The sequence below is a fragment of the Marmota flaviventris genome, chromosome 9, assembly GCF_047511675.1.
Source record: "Marmota flaviventris isolate mMarFla1 chromosome 9, mMarFla1.hap1, whole genome shotgun sequence".
NCBI classification, from domain to species: Eukaryota; Metazoa; Chordata; class Mammalia; order Rodentia; family Sciuridae; genus Marmota; species Marmota flaviventris.
In genome coordinates this window covers 103,334,045-103,359,085 of record NC_092506.1, presented here as the reverse complement: position 1 = coordinate 103,359,085, position 25,041 = coordinate 103,334,045, and the positions used below count along the sequence as shown (strand labels likewise).

At 43.9% G+C, this 25,041-nt stretch overlaps 1 long non-coding RNA gene across 2 annotated transcripts; it reads right to left on the bottom strand.

Moving 5' to 3' along the window:
- Positions 1 to 10,745: 10,745 nt before the first annotated feature.
- On the bottom strand, positions 10,746 to 24,998 carry LOC114088916 (uncharacterized). 2 transcript variants are annotated; one of them, XR_003582089.3, is made up of 5 exons: positions 24,866 to 24,998; positions 20,805 to 20,856; positions 12,360 to 12,483; positions 11,684 to 12,028; positions 10,746 to 11,024 (listed from the first exon to the last, which is right to left on the bottom strand). It is a non-coding gene; the product is annotated as an uncharacterized lncRNA (long non-coding RNA). The 2 variants fall into 2 exon arrangements; XR_003582090.1 differs by lacking the exon at positions 10,746 to 11,024 and having other exon boundaries at positions 12,028 to 12,058.
- Positions 24,999 to 25,041: the final 43 nt, after the last annotated feature.

Here is a 25,041-nt window from a genome sequence, read left to right as displayed (position 1 = left end):
AGATATCTTTGGTCCATCCAAGTCCTGATAGAAAACATTAACAAGACAAAGTCAAAGTCAAACCCTGCTTCATGTCATTAGGTACCTATTTTCTTTCTCTCTCTCTCTGTTTATTTTTATTTTATAGTTTATTTATAATATCTCACCAAGTTGCTAAGGTTGGCCTCAAATTCACAATCCTCTTGGCTCAGCCTCTTGAGTCACTGAGATTACAGAGATGCACCACCATGCTTGGCAAACTTCCCTCTTTATAAGCAGTCGATTTGGAGCATTTGTTACAGTAACAGAAAGCTGACTAACACATGATCATATGATCTTCAAACTCATAAAGCCAGACTAGCTTCCCCAAAGTAGAGAGGGCAATGCCTAAGCTACAATCCTGACTTAAAAGATGCAATGGCTGGGCTTCTTCCTGTGTGTGACAATCAGATGGGGTGGGATCCTTCCAGGTGAGGCAGCTCAAATTCTGTTTGTTTGCTATTTATGTTTCATCTATGTGGGATCCCACCACCTGCTTGGTGAGCAGCTTCACCGAGGCTGAATTGTGTTCTAGGCTTCCCATTGAAATGACTATGGGTGGCTTTGCCAAGACTGGGTTTGTGTCTGGTGTGGGTGGCTGCTTGGGATCAGCTTACTGGAGTTTTCTGTCATTATACTTTGCTGTTCAGAGGTTATATTAAATTTCTAATTGTTCTAGGTATTAGATATAATAATCACTTGGGTCTACAGAAAAATTCAACCATTCCACAGAGGTTTGAGGTGTTGCTGTAGGGATAATTTGGGATTTTACCCTGTTCCTTTCTTTAACCTGGTATGCTCTCCTTTGATGTGGGCAGAGACCTTGTTCTCTTCTTTCTCGGTTTCAACAATGCAGAACAGAACTCCACAAGTTACTACCTCATCAGCCTCAGGAAGAGTGGGGTGTCCCTCTAGGCCCCCAGAGAGACTCATAATAACATTCACATAGCACTTACCAATATATACAACTGACAAATTTTTTTTTTTTTTTTTTTTTTGGTATCAGGGATTGAACTCAGGGGCACTCAACCACTGAGTCACATCCTCAGTCCTTTTTATATTTTATTTAGAGACAGGTTCTCATTGAGTTGCTTAGTGCCTCACTAAGTGGCTGAGGCTGGCTTTGAACTCGCCATCCTCCTGCCTCAGCCTCCCAAGCTGCTGGGATTACAGGCATGCTCCACCGCACCTGGCCTCACCTTACAATTTAAAAAATGTATTTTTAGCTATAGATGGACATGATTTATTTATTTATTTATTTGGTGCTGAGAATCGAACCTAGTGCCCCATACATGCTAGGCAAGTGTTCTTCTACCGAGCCACAACCCCAGCCCATATTATAGTTTTTTTTAAAAAAAATATTTTTTAGTTGTAGATGAACACAATACCTTTATTTATTTATTTTTATGTGGTGCTGAGGATCAAACCCAGTGCCTCATATGTACTAGGTAAGTACTCTCCCACTAATCTACAATCCCCAGCCTCTACACCTTATAATTTTTAAAATTAGCTTTACTAAACTTTCATATTTCACTTATTAGGTTTTTTTTTTTTGTGTGTGTGTGTGTGTGAGTGTGTGTGTGTGCCAAGGATTGAACCCAGAGGCACTTAACCACTGAGTCACATCCCCAGCCCTTTTTATTTTGAAACAAGGTCTTGCTGAATTGTTTAAGGCCTTGTTAAGTTGCTGAGTCTGGCTTTCAACTCACAATCCTCCTGCTTCAGCCTCCCAAGCCACTGGGATTACAGGTGTATGCCACCTCACCTGGCTTTGTACTTATTCTTTTTTAAAAAAAATACTTCACTTATTCTTTACATTTAATTATATTTAACCTGAATCTATAGCTGTACAAGACCACACAACCTTCTAGAAGAGACTGCTTTGCTAGGGATAGAAAACTATGCCTGAACTCTTCACGGGCTGTTTATCAGGTACTTACTATGTTCCATGAGCTGAGCTAAGTTCTTTACACTATCATTTCCTCTCATCCTCTGAACCGTCTGTAAGTGTTAGATATTGGTATTACCACATTACAGATGTGGAAACTGAGTTTCAGACGGTAGTGGGAAGTAGTATAAATGTTCACAGCTCACTCAGGCAACAGGGACCCAACAGCACAAATCAACACAGGAAGTGGGTGGTGAAGGTTGTCATTGCTGGGAGGCAGCACCCACGCATAGCTCCTCTGTCATTAGGTAACAGGTAGGAGTCCGCAGGGAGGAAATGGGCTGCAGATGCTGGGTAGGCACATCAAGATTACTTCAAGGTAATCAGTGTATTTGGGGGCAGACAGGGTAACCAGGGTTAGAGAGGGACTCCAGTGCTTATCTGCTGAGTATCGAGCTGAGCACTAACGAGAAGGGAGACTAACCCAGGAGCAGTGTCTAACAGAGAAGGCAGAACAGATGCATGTATGGAAGTTTGCACACTGGTATACACGTGCATCTTGAGAACATTTTCAGAGCCCTGTACAAAACTGAACCATGTCAATGAAAACTGTACAGGCTGAGTCCAGAAAGCACATGGAGTAAGAAGGATACACACAGCATTCTTTCACACAAGTGCTGTGTGTGAAAGCGCTGGGTAAACTGTGAGGCTGAGTGGGTGACAGAATGTAGATTTCATATCAAGAGGCTCAGGCAGACACCATCCTTGGCCAGCATGGCTGCTGTTAGACCAGGTCCTGCTTAATGTCCTAGGACACACAAACACAGAATGCCAATCAGGACATCCTTAAGATTTTGGTTCTCATCTTCATGCCATAATCACCTGCAGAGCATGGTAAATCAGAATGCTGGGGCCCACTCCCAGAGTATCTGACTCAGGAGGTCTGGGTGGCTCTAAGAATTTGATTTTGTAACGAGTCAAGTGTCCAACTGATGCTGGTCTGCTGGCCTAGAGCTACCCTTTGAGAACCACTTCCTTAAGGCCACATAGGATTGGTTCGCATGAATGTATCAATTGGTACATTTGCCCTGGCACAACTAGTATCCTGAACTGGAGCTCCCACCCCACCCCAGCAGGTCTCTCTGTCCCTCCACACAGAGTGCCAGAGCTGAGGCCTCTATAGAACAATGGACAGCACTTCCCACACCCAGCGCACCCAGCTGGTTTTCCCCAGAACACCCGGCTTCCCTCAGGCCTAATTGGAACAGCTGAGATTTCTACTGTGCCTCCCAGACTGCAGTACCTCTCTGTAATCTATAATTGGTGGAATTTAAGCTCTGCTAGTTAACCTTTAGCATGTCATATAATCCTGCCACTTTGGCCATGACTCATAGTAAGAGATATATTTTATATCACAACCTAGTTGGGACACATGCACATACACCAAATATCATGAACAATGCATAGTATACGTAATATACTCCTATTTTCTACTCTTCCTTCCTTCCCTCTCTATTTCTCTTGCTCTTTTTTATTTTTTTGAATGCAGGCCACTCAACCAAATTGTTTTCATGGATCCATACATAAGGTGCAATCTCCAGATTGAAAATTACAAATATAACTCTTTGCGTGGGCATTTTGGCACAATTTGTAATCCCAGTGACTCAGGAGACTGAATAAGGAAAAAATCACAAGTTTGAGGCCAACCTCTGCAACTTTGCCAGACTCTGTCTCAAAATATAAATAAATAAATAAATAAAAGGGCTTGGGATGTAGCTTAGTGGTAGAGCACGCCTGGGTTCAATCCCCAGTACCAAAAAAGAAAACAAAACAAATAACAACAACAACAACATCATCTCCAAATATAACTTCTCTGAGCCTTAATTTCCTACCAGGTACACTGTTTGCATGGCCAATCTCAGTATTGTTTGTCTTGAATAATATTGTGCATATGAAAGCCTTTTTTTCCAAGGAGAAATTCTCCATGGGGAAAATGTACTATCACACACATGCATGCATATATACACACATACACACCACTGAAAAAACACACTTGTGCTTTTAAAAGGGGAGTTGGAAAGGAAGGAACTTGAGGCGGAACTGCAGTGGGTATGGAACACCTTGGTGGGGGATGGTGAATATTTGGTCTGGGCTGGAGCAGAGGAAGATGAGGGAGAAGGACAGGAGGCCATAAGCGCAGGTCTGAGAGGCCCCAGAAGCCTGTCTGGGCATTGGGATCACAGAGGGGAAAACTGGGAAATACAGCAGAGCTTTCAGAAACAGAACTTGACAATGACAATGGCATTTAGGGAGGTTTAGTCATTCCCACTTCCAAAAAAGCCTTTATTAATTGCCTATGACATGCCAGGCTTCGGCAGTGAGCAATACAGACTAGCCTAATAAAAAATCTAGAGTGAAGGAGGTGTGGGTCCTGAAATAACTTCTCAGTTAATTATTCCTTGAGCCTCTGCGACATTCCAGGCACTGAACTAGGTGCTGGGAGAGTAATGAGAAACAAAATTAAACGTGGCTCGGGCTCTATCGTAGCTTATGCCCTGTTGAGGAGGCAGGCATTAAACACATAAACCATGTGCCTCGTGATAATAGTAACTTACAGTGTAGTTATGAAAATCCATAAATGCTATGAAGAAAAAGAACAGGGTGCTAGGAGAGCAAATAAGAATGTGAACTCAATCTTCATAAACTAATAACCTCCACCGCAATGCTTCCAGATTAATGTGCAGTTTACGGAGCCCTCTCACATCCTTTGTCTCATGAGGGCCTCATCTCAGCCTGTGATGGAAGCCAGCCTAGAGTTCTTAACTTATCTTATTTATGAGAATAATAGCCTCTTCAGGTCTCAGGAGTCTATCCAGGTAGAAGGGAACCCCAGCTGGTTCTGACTTAGGACACAGAGCTCTGCCCTCCAAGTAGCAAGAGATGAACTGTCCCCTGGGGGTCAGCTAGCCTGCTGGTTCTGGAGGAGAAAATCAAAAGTAAAATGGTACAAAGTTCATCTTCCCCATTTTCAGTCCTCAGAGTCTTAGCGTGAGGAACTGTGGTCAGTGACTAGTTGGTTAGAGGCTTGACCTTGGGTGGCCCAGAATGGGACAGGCAGGAAACGGCCGAAGTAGGATCGTGATGTGGCCTGTGGCATCCTCAGATGCAGCCGCAGGGTCGCCTGCAGTGAAAGTGAAGAGGGCCCAAGGCGGAGGAGATAGGTCAACGAAACTCCCTACCGCATTCACCTCCGAGATTGGGGACATGGTGAGGCGGCCCACCTGCCATATCAGCACCTTGATCACGGAGCTCATCAGAGAGAGGTTTCCAAATGACTTGGCCCTGCTGCCCCAGGAAGGAAACGTTCTGGGCCGCATCGTGGGGGCAGCTGGGTGTGGGCTAGGCACTTGAAAGAGGGCAAGTGATGACACAGCAGTGGGAGACAGGGCTGCTGACACTGTGGGACCAGCTCCGAGAGCGCAGAGGGGGAGCTGCCACCTGTCCTTCCTCACCAAAGGAGGGCATGGACGAACACGATCGAAAGAAGTGCCAGCTCAATAACGTGGCATGTTGAGTCCTCTGTAACCTGACCTAAATTTTCCATTTTTTTCATTATATATATATATATATATATATATATATATATATATATATATATATATATAGTTGATGGACCTTTATTTTATTCGTTTATTATTTACATGCAGTGCTGAGATTTGAACCCAGTGCCTCACACATGCTAGGTAAGCACTCTGCCACTGAGCCACAACCCCAGCCCCCATTTTTGTTTTTCAAGTAATAGATATTTATAGAGGGTCAATGGTGTGTTCCCAATGCTCCCCTCCAACAAGACAGACCCCGGTGCCTTCACTGTACCTGTGCCTCCAGCCTTTCCCTCCTCCACACCCTTGCTTATAAGCTTTCTGTTTCTGAAATCTGGACAGCCCTTTCCCCACAGCTCCGATAACCCAGACCTAAATGTCCTTGAGGCCCATCTCAGTGTCCTTTCCTCCAAGAAGTCTTTGAAATCAAACACCTGCCCTGACTTGAGCTAGCATCTACCATATTTCTCATTGTCTCTTTGCACTGTAGTTATTTATGACCATAAGCTCTTATTAGACCCATAGATGACAAAGCCATTTATGATTCCTCTTCTTCCTTCCTTCCTCAAAACTTTTGCACAAGTAGATGCTCAGCAATTGTCATTGACCCATTGACTGAATGAATGAAGAGATGAAGAGGCTACAAGTTGGGGCTGGTGGGGGAGGGGTAGGAAGGGCCAAGGTCTCTCTCCTGAGCGTTTCCATCACAGGGCCTGCTGTGCCCATGCTGGGGTTGCCAACAAGGCCAAGAAAAATGACACAAGCTTTGGATATCAGGTTTGGTGCTTAGTAGGTTCATGACACTTGACGTATCTCTGTGTTCAAATAATGTTGTCAAATTATGTGACTGAGAGTCTTTTTTTTTTTTTTTTTTTTTTTTTACCAAGTATCTTTTTTTTAGATGGGGGTAGATGGCATTGCCTGTTTTTCTTCTCCCCATCCCACATCTGGGAAAGGTGAAAAGGTACTGGGTGGTTTCTGGGCCAGTCAACAAGCAAAGGGTGACCTGACTCTTCTTTGTCATACAGATGTCTGTGTACTTATCCCTTCTTTACTACTGAATAACACCCTTGCACGGTGCCAGGCACAGGATGGACTCAGCAGTCCACGAAGGTCATGAATGGATGGATGAACACATATCCGATGACTGAATCAGTAGTCTCTGGAGTTTATAATCCTACCCAGGAAGGCTGGGGTGTAGTTCAGTGGTAGACCACTTGCCTAGCATGTGCGAGGCCCTGGGTTTGATCCCCAGTGCTGCAAAACAAACAAACAAAAACATTTGCCTAAAATTCTACTCAAGAAACTAAACGATCATAAGCTGCAGCTGTCCCTGTTGCCAGCCTCAGGACAGGAAGAATTCTGTTTTCCATGTGATGATCCAGCCCCACCACCCTCCCGAATCCCCACTGGTGCTGAGGGGATGTGCCCTGCAAAGACAGAGTGGCTCAGAGAGTTCAGCTCCCCCGTGAGGACAGTCACCCTTTGCTTGTTGACTGGCCCAGAAACCACCCAGTGCCTTTTCACCTTTCCCAGATGTGGGCTGGGGCAGAGAAACAGGCAATGGACTGGTCACCAAGAACCAGCCAGTCCAGTGTCTGGAAAATGGACATGGGCCAGACTTCCTGACTCTGGAAACTTCTTTCTGGAGACAGATTCTGGGAGCTGAGCCCTGGTCATCGGCAGAGAAGACTCCTTGTCCTGGGCAATGGGAAAAGAGAGTGGCTGGAGAGATGCCTGGGGACAGGAAAGAAGAGTCCCCACATTGGTCTTGCCAGCCTCCCCTGCACCTAGTTTCTTCTTCAATATAGGCAGAATTTGGAAGCCATCACAAAGAGGGTCTCAGGAATGCACAGTGGCACCAAAGGATAATGAAGGACTCCTCTCTATAATCCAAAGCTACTGCAGGGTGATGTGACATGTGTGGGTGTGTCCTTGAGAGAAACAGGCTTTGCAGCTGCTCATTGGTTGTCACTGAGCTGGAGGAATTTGCAGTCAGATGACCCTTGGGAGGCCAGCCTGTCTCCAACCAAGCAAGCTAAACTGTGAGTAATTCACTGGCAGAAGGCTAATCTGCTCTTCCCTTCTGGATCTCAGGGCTCTCATGGGAGTTGCTGGACCCAGGGAGAAGGGGAGAGGTGTCTCCTCACCCCATCCATCCCTAGAACAAGCAGAAGACATGGGGTGTGTCACCAGGAGCCATGACCTCAAAGTGGTGGGGGGGAGGTTCCAGGCCTCTCTCATTTGTGTCTTAAGTGAAGGCAAATTGAGCCTGGACAGGAAAAGAAAATTTTGTTGTTTTGGGACCCTTTAGGATTTCACCCAGGGGCATCCAACCATTGAGCCACATTCCCAGTCCTTTTTTCGGTACCAAGGATTGAACTCAGGGGTACTTGACCACTGAGCCACATCCCAAGCCCTATTTTGTATTTTATTTAAAGATAGGGTCTCATTGAGTTGCTTAGGGCCTCACCATTGCTGAGGCTGGCTTTGAACTAGCAATCCTCCTGCTTCAGCCTCCTGAGCTACTGGGATTACAGGCGTGTGCCACCATGCCCGGCATTCCCAGCCCTTTTGAGACAGGGTCTCACTAAGTTGCTTAGGGCCTTGCTAAGTTGCTGAGGCTGGCTGTAACTTGTGATCCTTCTGCCTCAGCCTCCTGAGCAGCTGGGATTGCAGTTGTGTGCCACTGTGCCCGACTCACACTTTATTTTGTTTCAGAATTTTTAAATGCTTTCTTCTATCCTTACAATAATAATAATAAAAAAATCTAATTACACAATATAAAAACACATTCTTTTAAAACATTATAGCAAAAGCTCTTTGATCAGCACCTACAATCTTACTTCCTACTTGTCTTAGACATAACTGTAAACCAGGCTAGTGTATTACCTGTTCTCTGCACCACAGAAAACATAAGGTCTAGTTTTGGTTTGTTTTTATGTTAAGGATATCATGTTCAAATGGTAGTAAGTTAAAGTTTTATTTTATTTAAGACTCAACAGCACATATAATTGTAAAGCAGCAGGAAAAATCCGTCAGAGTCCTATAACAAGAACTAATATAACTTTTGTGTGCTCTCTCTTTTTTCTTATACACACGTCTTTCAAATTTGTGAGCATAGTATACATGGGATTTTGTAGCATGCCTTTTCATTTAGCTCATAAACATTGTTTAGAGGTTTTCACTTTCACCATGAAATGTCAATGCTCAAGATTGTTCTTTCTCTGCCCCTTACTGTCTCCAAAATGTTAAAATAATTATTAGAATCAGCATGTATTTGTTAAATTTAATCAATACTTATTATGAAGAATCTTTTATGTTTTGGGTTTTGGTCTAAGCTCTGAGGATGAAGCAGTGAATGCAGATGAAGCTTCCTGTCTTCCAGTTTCGTGGAGCTTATTTTCTAATGGGGTGGGACAGAAAAAGAGTACCCTTAAGAAACTGTATCAGAGCCGAGCGCTGGGGTGCACACCTGTCATCCCAGGGGCTCAGGAGGCTTACGCAGGAGGATCGTGAGTTCAAAGCCAGCCTCAGCAACTTAGCAAGGTGCTACGCAACTTAGCAAGACTCTGTCTCTTAATAAAAAATAAAAAGGGCTGGGATGTTGCTCAGTGGTTAGGCACCCTTGAGTTCAATCCCTGGTACTAAAACAAAAAACATATATCAGGAGGGCATGCTTTAAAAAAGGTCACACAGAAGAGGAAGATAGAGAGGACTGAGGCTACCAGGAGAGTCTTAGTATTTATGAGGGGACCTTTAAAACAAACAGGAGCTGCATCCCAAGCCTTTTTATTTTATTTTATTTTGAAACAGGATCTAAGTTGCTCAGGCTGAACTCAAACGTCCGATCTTCCTGCCTCAGCCTCCTCAGTAGCTGAGATTACAGGAGTGTGCCGTTGCACCTGGTTTTTACTAGAGGACTTTTGAGTGAAAATTTGAAGGTGTTCAGAACACGAGGCAGGAGAATAGCTGGGGTAAAAGTGTATCAGGCAGAACAAGGAACAAAGACTCTGAGGTGTGGGAACTTGCAAGGAGGTCAGGGGTTGTAAAGGAAGATGATAGCAGCGAGAAGATGGGGTAGATTGCAGGGTATCACAGGCCCCAGCAGGTACTTGACTTTTACTCGAAATTGAGAAATACTGGGTTTTGAGGGCAGGAGTGACAGGACCGGCTTTTGCTGAAACAGGCTCATTCTGGATGCTGAGAACAGAATACAAGGAAGTACAAAAAGAAGCAGGGAACCAAGAATTTCATTAGTCCAGGTGAGAGATGGTGGTGATTTGGACCAGGATGGTTAAAGTGGGAGTAGTGATAAGTGATCCCATTCCAGGTATCTTTTGAAGTAAAATCAAGAATTCTGGGTTAATAGATGACTGCAAGGATGGTGGCTGAGCAGGCAGGGACAGGGTTGGCCATAGTGAATGACATAGGAAAAGCCTTGGAAAGAACAAGTTTGGGGCAGAGATCATGAGACCAGTTTTTGGCATATTAGACTTAAGATATCAGATGTCCAAGCAGAGTAGTCTTTTAGGCAGTTGGCTACCTAAATGAAGAGTTCAGAGGAAAAAAATGTGCTTTAGCTACAAATTTGGCAACTGTTTTTTTTTTTTTTCTTCCAGTACTGGGAATTGACTCTAGGGCCTTGCACGCACTAGGCAAGCAGGCTACCACATCCCCAGTCCTCGAGATGTAAATTTGGCCAGTATGTAGTTGGCATTGAAAGACAAGGAAGTGAGTGTAGGCAGCAGAGAGATTAAAGACATGGCCTAGGGCACACTGGGGTTCAGAGGTTACAGAGCAGTGTTAATTCATTTCATCCTCACAACAACCCTCTGAGGGAATTGCTATTCTTGTCATCATTTTTCAAGTGATGAAACTGAGGTATAAAGAAGTTACATCGGGCTGCAGTTACAGCTCAGTGGCAGAGCACTTGCCTAGTACATGTGAGGCACTGGGTTGGATCCTCAGCACCACATAAAAATAAATAAATAAAACAAAGGCATTGTGTCCGTCTACAAATTAGAAGAAGAAGAAGAAGGAGGAGGAGGAGGAGGGGGAGGGGGAGGGGGAGGGGGAGGAAGCTGTTGCTAATCACTCACCAAAGCCACATGGCAGAACTGGGATTTGAACAGATAGTCCAGCTCCAACTGTTGTATGCTTAACCTCTGACTCTATGGGCTGACCCAGTCAAATGGGTATATATTATAGGTAAAGAAATTGACTCTTAGGTTAAGTAACTTTTAATATTGGTGGCACATCTGTGATACAGACTCTCACTGACTCTACTTTGAGAGATCTCTTCTTCTTTTTGAAACCCGTGCCTCACATATGCTAGGCCAGTGCTCTCCCTGTCCTTTTTTTATGTTTTATTTTGAGACAAGTGCTCACTAAGTTGCCCAGGCTGGCCTTGAACTTGCTATCCTCCTGCCTCAGCCTCCTGAGTTGCTGGGTTATAGGCATGGGCTACTGTACCCAGAAAGATCTTTGCTTTTTCATTCACTCTGCTGGATGACCTGAAAGACATTTAGAAGATGGGGTGAAAGGCTTCTGCCTGTCTCTATTCATGGCCCTTAGACAACTCTCTTTCCCACTCACACAAAAGATTTTTCTGGTGGGCCACTATCCTTGCAGAAATAGGACAACAGGTCTAAGTGCCCAGTCAGTCTCACTTCCTGCACCCCTTTACTTTCTCCCTCTCCTGGGCAGGAAGTTCGTGGTTGGACTTCCAGAGGAAGTCAGGTCTTAAGGTAATTCTAAGGAATGGCTGTGTGGCCATCTGCAAATTGCTTCTCTTCCCATCTCAGTTTTCTCTTCAATAAAACAAGGAGAGTGGGACAGGACAGTGGTTCCCAAATCCAGCTGCATATCTGGGTCACCTCTCCAGGGATTATTTACAGCCTGCAGTGTCTACCACAGCCCCACCGAATCAGACGCTCCAGGGCTGAAGTCCAGGCACACACAATATGGTTCCGAACACCCTGCTTAAGAAGCCCTGAGTAAAATGATCTTGAAGGTTTCTCGGTTCTAACATGCTGTGGTTCTAGGGCCTCATCTTGGGCTGTGTTTCTCTACTGTCTCTCTCAGGGCCCAGCACAAGGTGGGACTCTGAGCAGAAGGCAAAAAAGAAAACAAACCGAACAAACAAAACCTGAGTTCTCATTTCCAGCCATACCAATAACTCAGCTCCAACAAGTTACCCCCAAGTATAAGAGGAACCCTGGGCTTCGGTGTCCTCATTTGAAGAAGAGCAGGGTGGGTGGTCCTCATTCAGTCATCCAGCAAGTATTTCTTGAGCACCAGCTCTGAGAGGCTCTTGGGTCTGAGTCTGTCATGCAGTAGGGCAGCAAGGGCCAGGGTGGGAGGGGGCTGCTGCCAGGCAACGGGTGTCTGTTGCCTAGACTTCCGCACAGGGTTGCCATAGGTCCTGTGTTAGTGCCAGTGTGATAGTGCTCTCTCCCCAGACTCTCTCCCCACCGCTGGCAGCTGTAGCTGGTCTCCACAGCAACACGCAAACCTCCTGGGTTCAGAAAGGGAACTGTATGCAAAACTGGCCAAATAAAAATTATGAGTTTTTCTAGATAATCCCAATAACAAGTTCTAAGGTATGAGACTAAACAACAATCACAGATCAGCACTCTGATTAGGATGGCAGGACCCCAGTTCCACTCCTGGCTCTGTCCCTTGCCTATTTGATCAGTCTGCTTTTAAAGATCCCCTGGTGACTATATGCACATTATAGTTTGGAAAGCACTGAACTAAAAAACAAAACAACAACAACAAAAAAAACCCAAAACCAAAAAAAAACTGGGCTCAGAAGGCTCTTGGCAAGAAATGTGTGTGAGACCTACACAAGGGAAGCCAGGTCACTTCTGAGAGACAGCACAGATCATGTGCCTGCATGGGGTGACTTGGTTGGTGAAGATGTCAGTTCTCACGAACATGGTACAGGTCAAAGTGATCAGTGAAGTTCACCTGAAAGAATAAGTGGACAAGAAGAGTTTGTTCTTTTCTTTTAAGAAATAAAAATAATGAGATGGGGGCTGGGTTGTGGCTCAGCGGTAGAGCACTCACCTAGCCTGTGCGAGACTCTGGGTTCAATTCTCAGCACCACACAAAAATAAATAAATAAAACAAAGGTGTAGTGCCTAACTACAAATATATATATATATATATATATATATATATATATATATATATATATATATATATATATATGATGGGATTTGCCCCCTCAGAAATGGCGCTAAGGGGCAGGGTATGAGCTCAATGGTAGCGCGCTTGCCTAGCATGTGTGATGCCTGGGTTTAATACCTGGCACTGCAGGGGCGGGGGAGGTGGGAAGGAGGTGTTAAGTAAGATTTCAGGTCCTGGAGGAGAAGGAGGAGTCTACACCTTGCTCCACCACTTCCTGGACATGTCACTGCTATGGACTGAATTGTGTCATCCTAGAATTCATGTTCCCTAATGCCCCCTCCCTCTGAGCACAAAGGCCATGTGAGGAACAGCAAGAAGGGAGAGAGCCCTCACTAGACAACCGAACCTGCGGGGGCCATGATCTTGGGCTTTTCAGCCTCTAGAACTTCAAAGATACAATTCTATTGTTCAAGTCATGCTGTCCCCCAGCATTTTGTTATGGCAGATAAGCAGACTAGGACAGTCCCTTCAGGGAAGCTTGCTCACATCTCACAGCCTCATCTGTAAAGTGGGAGTGAGAACGTTTATCGCAGCCCAAGCACATTAAATGAGATGCCTTAGGTAAAGCACACTGTGCTGCTCCATAAATGACAACTACAATGACAATAACTGTGGCCAGGACGAGAACCATAAAAAGGCAAAATTGACAGATGACCCACAGGCACACCTCAGCATTCCTAAAAGCTCCGGGAGAGAAGCAAAGGACAGTGTTTTTATGTACCATCCTCTGATTTCCCTCACATCTAACTCATAGATTGTATACAGGGGGTGCCTAAAAATATTTATTGGCCGTCTGAACTGGAATTTAATCCATACTAAAGAAGTGTAAGAAAGGACTGTTTTTTGACTGATGCTGGGAGAATCACTTAAGTTTGGGATTCAAATAATCAAACTTTATCATTTTAACCTATAAAGGAGCCTGCAAAATTTTTTTGACCATGACCCATAGTAAGAAAGAGGTGAGATATTTCAGCCTAGGAAAGGAACTATAGTCATATGTATAAATTCATAGTTAAATCAGAATTTTAAAAATAAAGTAATATTTATCCTTATTATGTCAGGGATTCTATTTTCTCTTGTCTTCTATCCTTGTTTTATTAAAAAGAAAATTCTGGTCTCTATCCAGTAAATTGATCTTACTCTTGTATAAAATCAGAACTCTTGAATGTGGCCTCAAAGCCAGTTGCTGTGGCCTCTTCTGCTGGCCTTTTCTCGGTTCCATCTACATGGAACAAGTCCATTCCCCTCCAAGCCCCATTTCCCTGGCTTCTTCTGAGCTTCTGTCTCTTATCAGAGTGGGGCTCCCCTCTGGGTTTTCTCAAAACACGTACATATTTGCTATTCTTGGCTCACTATTTGTTCACCTGCCCTCCTTAGTCTTCTAGACTGCAACAACTTTAATACCCAGCACAGTGTCTGGCACAAAGTAAGTGCTCAGTAAATACTTTCTGAACACCCTAAGACCAGAACAAGAGCCAATGCCTCCTAATTAGGGCCTGTGCTTCTGAAGGCCCTGCTCTGACCCTCTTTGGGTCTTTCCCCTCCCTAAAGGAAGCACAGAAAATGTGCCCATGAGGAGCGCCTGCCACAGATATACCCCTAGGTTCCTGGAATTCCTTTCCCAAATGCTCCCAGCCCACTTCCAGGCCTAGCACCCCAGGAACAGAGAGTTACCTCTGAGCGTATCCCTGGGCCTGACAGGTAGCCAAGGGTGGAGGGTAGGGTGGAAGTTGGATGTTCCGGTTGGGGTGTCCACGTGTATGCCCTTCAGGCCCTGTTGAGGGATAGGACCCTGGCGTGGATTGGAAGGGTGGCAGATACGCCTCCCTGTAAGATCGGGATTTGGGGTGAAGAGAGAGAGGGAGTCTCCACAGAAAGAAACAACCATGAGCCACTGAGATGCAGAAAGCTCAGTTGTAAGTCTTGAGCGACATGCCCTTGCCCCACCTCCCCACTTGCAAAATAAAGGAATACCCAAGCGCAGGGAAAATTGGCACCACGTGTGTGCCAGCCATCCTGGCTCCAGCCCTAACTACTGCTCCCCTTTAAATATTAGATCTCCCACCCAAGGAGGGGCATCTTACACTTGAGATGGCCCCCATTCTCCCTTGAATGTGTGTCTACTTTCTAAACGATACTTTGTCTATGCCTTTGTCTGGCATGGGCTGAAAAATTTTTGTCACATACGCCAAGAACTCTGCTGGTCTTGGACCCTTCTCCAGAGACCTCTCTTCTCCCGCGACATCTGCACCTCCACATTCCTGCCCCTCGAACCCAGTGCCTCACGTATGCTAGGAAAGTGCACTACCACGGAGCCACAACCCCGGCCCCCTCTTTATAACTTTCAACTACTTGTTCTATGGGCCTCCATCTTGTCCTGGCTTTAGATTTTGGCAGAGATGAGATGACCTGGGTGGACAGTGAGACACCAGGGGCAGGCTTTCCTTTGGATGGGGCTGGGGACACACACACAGTCCCTGGAGTCTCAGTTCTGAAACTTGAAATTCCATTCTTAAAATCTTTGCAGCTTTGTTAGAAATGAAGAGGAAATGAAAACTGTCATTTTAAAGCAATTGTTTAATCCATTGTCATTCTAGGAAAACCGCCTGAGGGGACTTTTAGTTATGCAAATGTAGAGCAGAGCTCCTCTTTAATGGAGGTGCCTGTCTGTGTGTGGCGCTGGGACTCCCTGGAGCTCCACTTCCGGTCAGATAGTGATAGAGGCCCGAGCTATAAGCACAAAGGCATCTCTTCAGATCATAATTTCCTTTAAGATTTTATGATATAAAAATTAACTTATACAATTAACATTTAATGAATGATCACCATGTGCCAGAAACCATGAGAAACACTTTGCATGCATTATTGCACTCAGTCTTCCTAAGACCCAATTTGTGTGCGTGTGCACGTGGTGCTAGGGGAATTGAACCCAGGACCTTACACATGCCAGGCAAGCACTCTGCCACCAAGCTACACCTTCATAATACCCACTATCTTAATTTCATTTTGTAGTGGGTAAACTGAGGTTCATAGCGTGTAAGTAACTTGTGCAGAGGTCATGCAATTAACAAGTGGCAGAGCCTGGATTTGAACGTCTCTCTGGCTCCATAGCCTGCACGCCACCTCTATAATCTTTGTCATATTCTGGAAGTTTTCCAGGTTGTTCATGATCCTTGGACATGCAGTGCAGAAACTTGAGTGCCATGTCAAAGATCTAGGTCTGCTCACGCTGGAGCAGAATAGGCGAAACCCTTCTGTGAGGTGCGTGACATTCTGGGCCAACTTTTCTGACCTTGAGAGGAACCTGTTTCTTGACCCAGTAGGTGAGGGATGGAACAACTTCACAACCAGGGCACAAAGATGCTACCTTGGCTGAGCACGGTGGCGCACGCCTATAATCCTAGCTACTTGGAAAATTGAGGCAGAAGTTCAAAGTCAGCGTCAGCAGTTTAGCAAGGCACTAAGCAACTCAGTGAGACCCTGTCTCTGATAAAATACAAAATAGCGCTAGGGATATGGCTCAGTGATTAAGTGCCCCTGAGTTCAATCCCTGGTACCCCAAAACAAACAAACAAACAAACAAAAAGATGCTACTGTGGCAATAGCAATACCAGAGTAGCCAAGACCCTTTCTCCTCTAGGCCAGACCAGGGAAAGAGTCCCCAGTGACCAGCCAGATTCTGTAGGATGATGTTGAAGAAGGTTAGGTGGTGCTGGCCCCGGGTCGGATACCTCTGGCCAGAACAAATGGCTGGGGTGAGTAATATTCAGAAAGCTGGAGGAAATCAGCACCCAGACGAGGCTGCCCTCATCCATCCCCTGCAGATGGCTGGGGTTAGACCCTGGTGGAAACCAGTGAACCCAGCAGGGGGTTGTCCTTGTCCTTTTGGTTATGAAAGTCTGAAGGACTTGAGAAAAATTTGTTTGTGGATTTAGCTTTCACTTATTTAAACGTTTCCAAGTCACCTTGTTAGCCAAGTGCAAATGTGCACCTTCTATCCATTCCCCTTCTCTCCATACCCTGTCTCCAAGGAACCCTGCCTATCAGCCCTGGCTCAGTGGTTCCACATCTGTTGATGCTTCTTAACATTATGTTTCAAGCTCTTGGTTCGTGTTTAGCTTGTGGTTCACCTACACCACCAGATCTTTTTCATACAAACGGCTATCAGGCCAGTTCTTCCCAGCCTTTGCTTCCAATGCACGTACAAATGATTAAAAATAAAACAGTATGTAAATATAAGGCATTCCACTTAAAATGTAATTTTGTTTCTGATTTGCTAAAACCAAATACTGGCAACCGATCTCAGGTGTTTTTTTTTTTTTTAATCACTGAGTTCCATCTCCAGTCCTTTTAACTTTTTTAAAAAAAATTTTGAGTAGGGTCTCACTAAATTGTACACGCTGGCCTTAAACTTTCTTTTCTTTTTTTTTTTTTTTCATTTTCATTTTTTTAATAGCTACACATGACAGTACAATGATCTTGGCAATTCATACATTTGAATCAATTGGGGTATAATTTCTCATTTTTCTGACTGTACAGATTGCAGAATCACACTGGTCAGAGTCACCTATATACATACAGCAATCATAATGTCTATTTTATTCTGCTGCCCTTCCTATCCCCCCTTCCCCTCCCCTCCCCTCCCATCATTTCTCTCTATCCAATCCAATGTGACACACTTTTTTTTTTCTTTTTCTCCTTACAACATCATACATGTATTCTGTATAACGATGAGGGTCTCCTTCCATCTTCCATGCAATTCCCCTTCTCCCTCCCCTTCCCTCCCACCTCTCTTCCCTATTTAGTGTAATCTTTTTCTCATGCTCTTCCTCCCTATCCCATTTTGAGTCATCCCCCCCCTCTTATATCAGAGAAGACATTTGGCATTTGTTTTTTAGGGATTGGCTAGCTTCACTTAGCATAATCTTCTCTAATGCCATCCATTTCCCTGCAAATGCCATGATCTTGTTATTTTTTAGTGCTGAGTAATATTCCAGTGTGTATAAATGCCACAGTTTTTTAATCCATTCATCTATTGAAGGGCATCTAGGTTGGTTCCACAGTCTAGCTATTGTGAATTGTGCTGCTATAAACATTGATCTGGCTGTGTCCCTGTAGTATGCTCTTTTTAGGTCTTTTGGGTATAGTCCGAGAAGGGGAATAGCTGGGTCAAATGGTGGTTCCATTCTCAGTTTTCCAAGGAATCTCCATACTGCTTTCCAAATTGGCTGCACCAATTTGCAGTCCCACCAGCAATGTATGAGTGTGCCTATCCCCCCCCCCCCAATCCTTGCCAGCACTTGTTGTTGTTTGACTTCATAATGGCTACCATTCTCACTGGAGTGAGATGGTATCTTAGAGTAGTTTTAATTTGCATTTCTCTGATTGCTAGAGATGATGAGCATTTTTTCATGTATTTGTTGATTGATATCCTCTTCTGAGAAGTGTCTGTTCAGGTCCTTGGCCCATTTGTTGATTGGGTTATTTGTTTTTTGTTGTTTAGCTTTTAGAGTTCTTTGTATATCATAGAGATTAGAGCTCTATTTGATGTTTGAGGGGTAAAAATTTGTTTCCAGGATGTAGGCTCCCTATTCACCTCACATATTATTTCTCTTGCTGAGAAAAAACTTTTAGTTTGAATTCGTCCCATTTGTTGATTCTTGGTTTTAACTCTTGTGCTATAGGCGTCTTATTAAGGAATTTGGGGCCCGCTCCCACGTAATGCAGATTAGGGCCAACTTTATTGGCCTTAAACTTTCCATCCTCCCGTCTCAGTCACCTGAGATTGAGACAGTAGCTGGGAATACAGGCATATACCATTGTGACTGGCTAAAATTTTGAATTCTATCACCTTTTGTGATACTCCCCTTCCCATCTTTGTATCATCTGCAACACTGATCAGTGCTGATTATTTTGTCCTGCTAGGTAATGTTTTGTCCTATGGCATGATTCTACAACAGAGGTCCCCAAAATGGGGTTCAGGATTCTTAAAGATCCCTGAGGCCCTTTCAGAGGGTCTGTGAGATCAGAATTATTTTCCTAATAATATTAAAATGAACTTTTCACTCTTATTCTGTCATGAACAGACCTGGGTTTACCAGAGGTCAAATGATGTAACAGACTATCTGTAGAAACAATTACGAGAACCCAGTTGTCTTCTAGGAAGACAGAGATTAAAGACATTTTGCAAAAATGTAAAGCAAAACCACCCTTTCTCATTTTTTTTCCTTTTGGGAAGTAGAGTTACTCTTCTTAAAAAGTTATCTTAGTCCATTCAGCAGAATCCCTCTGACTAAACAATTTATAGGCAGAAATATATTTCTCACAGTTCTGAGGCTGGGAAATTCAAGACGAAGGTGTCAGCAGATTCAGTGTCTGGTGAGACAGGACAAGCAATTCCGCCTGTTTATCATCAAGGGCACCTTCTATGGGTCCTCATGTGGTAGGAGGGAAGAACAAGCTCCCCCAGCTTCATATATATATGAAGGATATTAATTCATAAGGTTGGAGCCTATGTGATTTTCTCCCTTGCAAAGGCCACACTTTTTAGTCTTTCTTTCTTGTCTCTGTGCTGGCAAGGAAACTGAGGGCCTTTGGCCTGCTGGGCAAACACTCCACCACTGAGCTACACCCCTAGTCTGGGCCATTCCTCTTTTTTTTTTTTTTTTGGTATCAGAGATTGAACCCAGCGGTGCCTAATCACTGAGCCACATCCCCAGCTCTTTTAATTTTTTTATTTAGAGACAGGGTCTCACTAGGTTGCTTACAGCCTTGCTAATTTGCTGAAACTGACTTTGAACCTGTTATTTTTTGAACCTGTTATACACCACCTCTGTATTTTATTAGCCTCAGCCTCCCAAACTGCTGGGATTACAGGTGTGCACCACCACACCTGGCTGGGTCACACATCTTGATGGGGTTAAGTTTCAACACATGAATTTTGGATGGAACACCAACATGATCAGATCATAGCAAAATATCCATATTTTGTTAAAAAACAATATTAGTATACTATGAGTGTATTACTGTTTTTTAAAAGTAAATAATAAAACATTTGACATTTTCACATAATTTTAACTTCTAATGCAATAAATATTAATTGATATAACCTCTATAAACGAAAGTCCTTCAGAGACCTCAAGAATTTTTTTAAAAATTTATTTATTTATTTTAATTTGTTACACATGACAGCAGAATGCATTTCAATTCAGAGTACACATACACAGCACAATTTTTCAGGTCTCTGGTTATTCACCATTCGTGTCTTCATACATGTACTTAGGAAAATGATGTCCGTCTCATTCCACTGCCTTTCCTACTCGGAGCCTCTCGCTTCCCCTCCCTCCCCTTTGCCCTCTCTACAGATCCTCCATTCCTCCCATGCCCCCCCATCCCCTTTATGGAACCTCAATAATTTTTAGGAGTGTAAGGGGGATCCTGAGACCACACAGTATAAGAACCAGGACACTAAGTCTTCTCCTGCAAGCTGGCAGCTAGTCCTTACTCTCTGATTGTCATAAATACTGTAAAAATTCTTTTCAGAAGTGGACACTCTCATTCTAAGACAGAAGCAGGGTGGTTGGGCAGACGCTGGAGATGTAAGACTGAGGTTCCAATCTTGGCTGCGCTACTAACTGGCTGTGTGATTCTAGACAAACTCTTGCCTTCTCTAGGAACCAGTTCCTGCATTTGTAAAATGAAAGGCTTTATGGGATGGACCTCTAAGGTCCACATTGGAGTTTTAAATAGGTAAAAACACTTCCACAAACCTCTGGGGGAGGAAGGAAGGGGCAGGAATTTGTTCTCTGTTTCACTGAAAAGGAAGTTAAGGTCCAGAGATGTTAAGAGAAAGGATTGCTCAAGGACACGTTCTGAGTCAGCATCAGATGCAAAAATAGAAGCCAAGGTCCGTCTTCTGGTCTAGGATTTGGTCCACTCAATGGATAATGTTAATAATAGTATTTGCATGTGTATAACATTTAAAAATCCTTCTTTTGGGACAACTCTAAACTTAGAAAAGTTGGAAGGGACCGAACAAAAAACCTTCAGGAATTTCATACCATGGTAGCCAGCTTTCAAGATGGCCGAGTGATCCTTACCTGCTGGTATTCTGGCCTCAGGTAGTCCCCGCCCACATTCAGTAGTGCTCACCTGTGTGAACACAACAGGACATCATGTGACTTTGAAACTGTGTCTTAAAAGCCATTGCAGCTTCTACCTCACTCTGTCTTAGATGGCTCTAGGGAAAGCCAGTCATGACAATGAGGACAATAGGTCCCCTGTGGGGAGTCACCTGAGGTAAGGAACTGAGGCACCCTGCCAGCCAGCAGCACCTTCCTGTATCCACGTGAAGTAATAGTGTGTGAAGGTCCTTGCAGATAGATTATGAGAGGCTGCCAAGTTGTTAGCGGCCTGACGTGCACAGGGGTGGGGTGGTGCAGTGTGGCAACTAGAAGATAATGGCATGAACAGTTCAGAGTAAAAAGCTTGTGCAGATCATCAGCAAACCGAAGCCATGGAGGAATTGATTTGTTGTAGCGAAGAAATCATTCCTGGACGAGCAGCTTAAATTGGCATCATCAAAGTTTGGATAGTTTGTTGTCATTCCCTGAGGTCCACCAGTCCGCTGACAGCAACAAGTGATTTGAGTAGGGATGTGATGGGAGTCACCCCCTCTGTATCTGTTAGAACCTTGTTGATGGCACTAATCTTGGATCCTTCAAGAAACAAGATACTTTTGTTGTTTGCATTTTAGTATGCAGACACAGTTCTAGTGACTTTCACTTGGCCTTCATTCCAGGGAACAGAGAACCCATGTGGGGAGTCTACAAGTTGCTAAGTGTATCTGCTTGGATACCTACTATACTAGTCTGGTTTTTGTTACTACAATTAAGCATCTGAGGCTGGCTACTTTATAAAGAAAAGAGGTTTATTTTGACTTAAGGTTCTGCAGATACAAGGTTAAGAAGCCTCAGAATAAGCTTTCCTTTTTTTTTTTTTTTTAATACTCAGGATTGAACTCAGGTCCTCTATCACTGAGTCACAGCTAGAGCCCTTCTTCTTTTTTTTTTTCCTTCATTCCTCTTTTTTTTTAATTGGTTGTTCAAAACATTACAAAGCTCTTGATATATCATATTTCATACATTTGATTCAAGTGGGTTATGAACTCCCATTTTTACCCTGTATACAGATCACAGAATCACATCGGTTACACATCCACGTTTTTACATATTGCCATACTAGTGACTATTGTATTCTGCTATCTTTCCTATCCTCTACTATCCCCCCTCCCCTCCCCTCCCATCTTCTCTCTCTACCCCATCTACTGTAATTCATTTCTCTCCCTTGATTTTTTTTCCCCTTTCCCCTCACATCCTCTTGTATGTAATTTTGTATAACAATGAGGGTCTCCTTCCATTTCCATGCAATTTCCCTTCTCTCTCCCTTTCCCTCCCACCTCTCGTCCCTGTTTAATGTTAATCTTTTTCTCATGCTCTTCCTCCCTGCTCTGTTTTTAGTTGCTCTCCTTATATCAAAGAAGACATTTGGCATTTGTTTTTTAGGGATTGGCTAGCTTCACTTAGCATAATCTGCTCTAATGCCATCCATTTCCCTGCAAATTCCATGATTTTGTCATTTTTTAGTGCTGAGTAATACTCCATTGTGTATAAATGCCACATTTTTTAATCCATCCATCTATTGAAGGGCATCTAAGTTGGTTCCACAGTCTAGCTATTGTGAATTGTGCTGCTATGAACATCGATGTAGCAGTATCCCTATAGTACGTAGAGCCCTTCTTATTTTAATTTGAGATAGGGTCTAAATAGCCCAGACTGGCCTCAAACTTTTGATCCTCCTGCCTCAGCCTCCTATGTTATTGGGATGACAGGTGTGCATACCACACACAGCCAGAACAAGCCTTTTGATCTTTTATTACTCAAAGAAGCTTCATTCTTTAATTTAGCTTTCTGACTCTGTACTTCTGCCTTTAAACTTTCACAATGATTTTCTGCTCCTCCATAAGGAGAGTACACTTGGTTCTGTCACAAACACACTGAGGACCTGTGGAGCCATCCTAGGCCCTGCTGACAGGTTTTAAGTCTTAGATAATCTCATCAGCACTTCAGGTCTCACAGCATGAACCCCTTGAAGTCTGCCTGGGTGTGCACAACATGCAGATCTGGGTACTTTCCCAGCCTTCTTGGTGTAAATGTAAATGATTCTACTACCAGGAGTTTGAGACAGCTGAGTGTCTTTAGAGGCTGTGCTGTAGGAAAACCTCTGATGTCTATGAAACACTGAATGGTTCTGAGCGTCTCTAGACACTGTCTCTGGAAGTAATGATGGCTCCCTTGCTGGCAGAGTCACAGGATGGTACAGAGCATCACGTGGCAAGAGATCTGGTCTCTCTCTCCTTATAAAGTCGCCAGGATTTACTCATGATAGCTTCATCCTAAAGACTTTAGCTAATGCTAATTACCTCCCAAGGAAACCTCTCTGAATACCCTAGTTGGACTAAGGTTTTGCATCTTAATTCATGGTAGGAATTCAGTTTCAACCTGAGTTCTAGGTGACAAACTGTATTCACACCATAGCAGCTGCTGAGTATATTAAGCGGTAGTGTATATCCACTTATGCATTCTGTAACTGAGGAGATAATGACAGAAAGGATTCTGGGAACCATTAGGCTTGCTGTGAGATGGAGTCAACCCAAAATTCCATACACCATCTCACTTCCATCAATTTCTACTTTGACAATGACACCCAGTAGCATTTGGAATCTCTAGAGATTAGTATCAGTTCAGAGCCAAGTTTCAGTAATTCCTAGAACCTGGTCATTTCCCTTTCCCAATGCATATTCAGCCTGTGCAATAACCACAGATTTTGGGGAAAGGCTAAGAGGAATATTTAAAGTCTAACTTTTTGGTGGTCTAGCAAGTCCTTCCTCAGATGAGCCTAGTCTTCCCTTTACCCAATAGGCTTGGGGCTTAAGACCCATCTACAATGTGAGAATTAGTTAAAGGGCCCTGACTACTGTCAGAGTCAGACTTCTGTTTACCATTGCCAGACACCTATCACTTGTACAAATCACGTAAGACTCTAGTAGGCCGTTTCCATCCTAGGGGCACCATGATCAGTGAGACAAAACCATATTCTGAAGTCCAAACCACTCTGATGCCTGCTTTGGCTCTGTGGCCCATTAACTACACTACCACTGTCTTGGTTACTTAGTGCCTCCACTAGGCTCCTGACACACCAATATCCTGTTGTTCCCTTTGCATTAATTCAGGAAGCCCATTTCGATTACTGCACTTCCTGTTCCTTGACTTGCCTTTCAAGAATAGTCACCACAGAGTGACTATTTAGGAGCACTGGAATTCTTCTCATCAAAGCATTTCTCAAACCTTGGTGAAGGGAGTATTCTTTGGACCCTACCAAAGAATATGGTTAGCTGGTTTCACATTACAAATCTACTCTAGTGCTCTGCATACCTTCCTTTTCAGTATTGGGAGTTGTTTTAGTCAGCTTCTATATCTCTGTGACCAAAATACTTGACAAGAGAAACTTAGAGGAGGGAAAGTTTATTTGGGGCTTATGGTTTCAGAGGTCTCAGTCCATAGATGACTGACTCCATTGCTCTGGGGCCAAGGTGAGGTAGCATGCATATCATGGGGGATAGACCCAGAGGAGGAAAGCTGCTCAACTCATGGTGAGTGTCAGGAATCTCAGAGAGAGCGAGAGAGAGACAAAGAAAGAAGAGCATGCCCCCAGTGACCCACTTCTTCCAGCCATGGCCCACCTGCCTACAGTTATCACCAGTTAGTCCATTCAAACTAGGATGGACTGATTTGGTTACAGCTCTCATAATTGAACCATTTCATCTCTGAATATTCTTGCACTAACATAGGAGTTTTTTGGGGACACCTCATATCTGAACCATAACTGGAGTTTTGACATCTCAGCTTCTTTTAGTGCAAGACATCTTTGGGTTTCATAGCCAATTTCTAAAGCCCTTCTCTCTTCACTTGTGCACATACGTGAAACCCAGGCTCTCTGCTTAGTGCACCTATTTTGCATTCTTTGATGAGATGGTCAGTCAGGTGTAGCCATAAGAAGAAACAGAAGAGAAGCTCAGGAAAACAAAGCTTATTATACTCACAGGTCCCAGAGGCAGGAGGCGGCAGGATCACATGGGAAAGATGGCAGGATGACAGGGTGACAGTAAACAGGTGGGAGGGAGAAGAATGGGTCTTTATAGGAGAATACACAGGAAAGGCAAGGGGGATAGACAGTTTGGAACTTGCTAGTTTGAATCATTTTGGTGGCTTTGGGTGA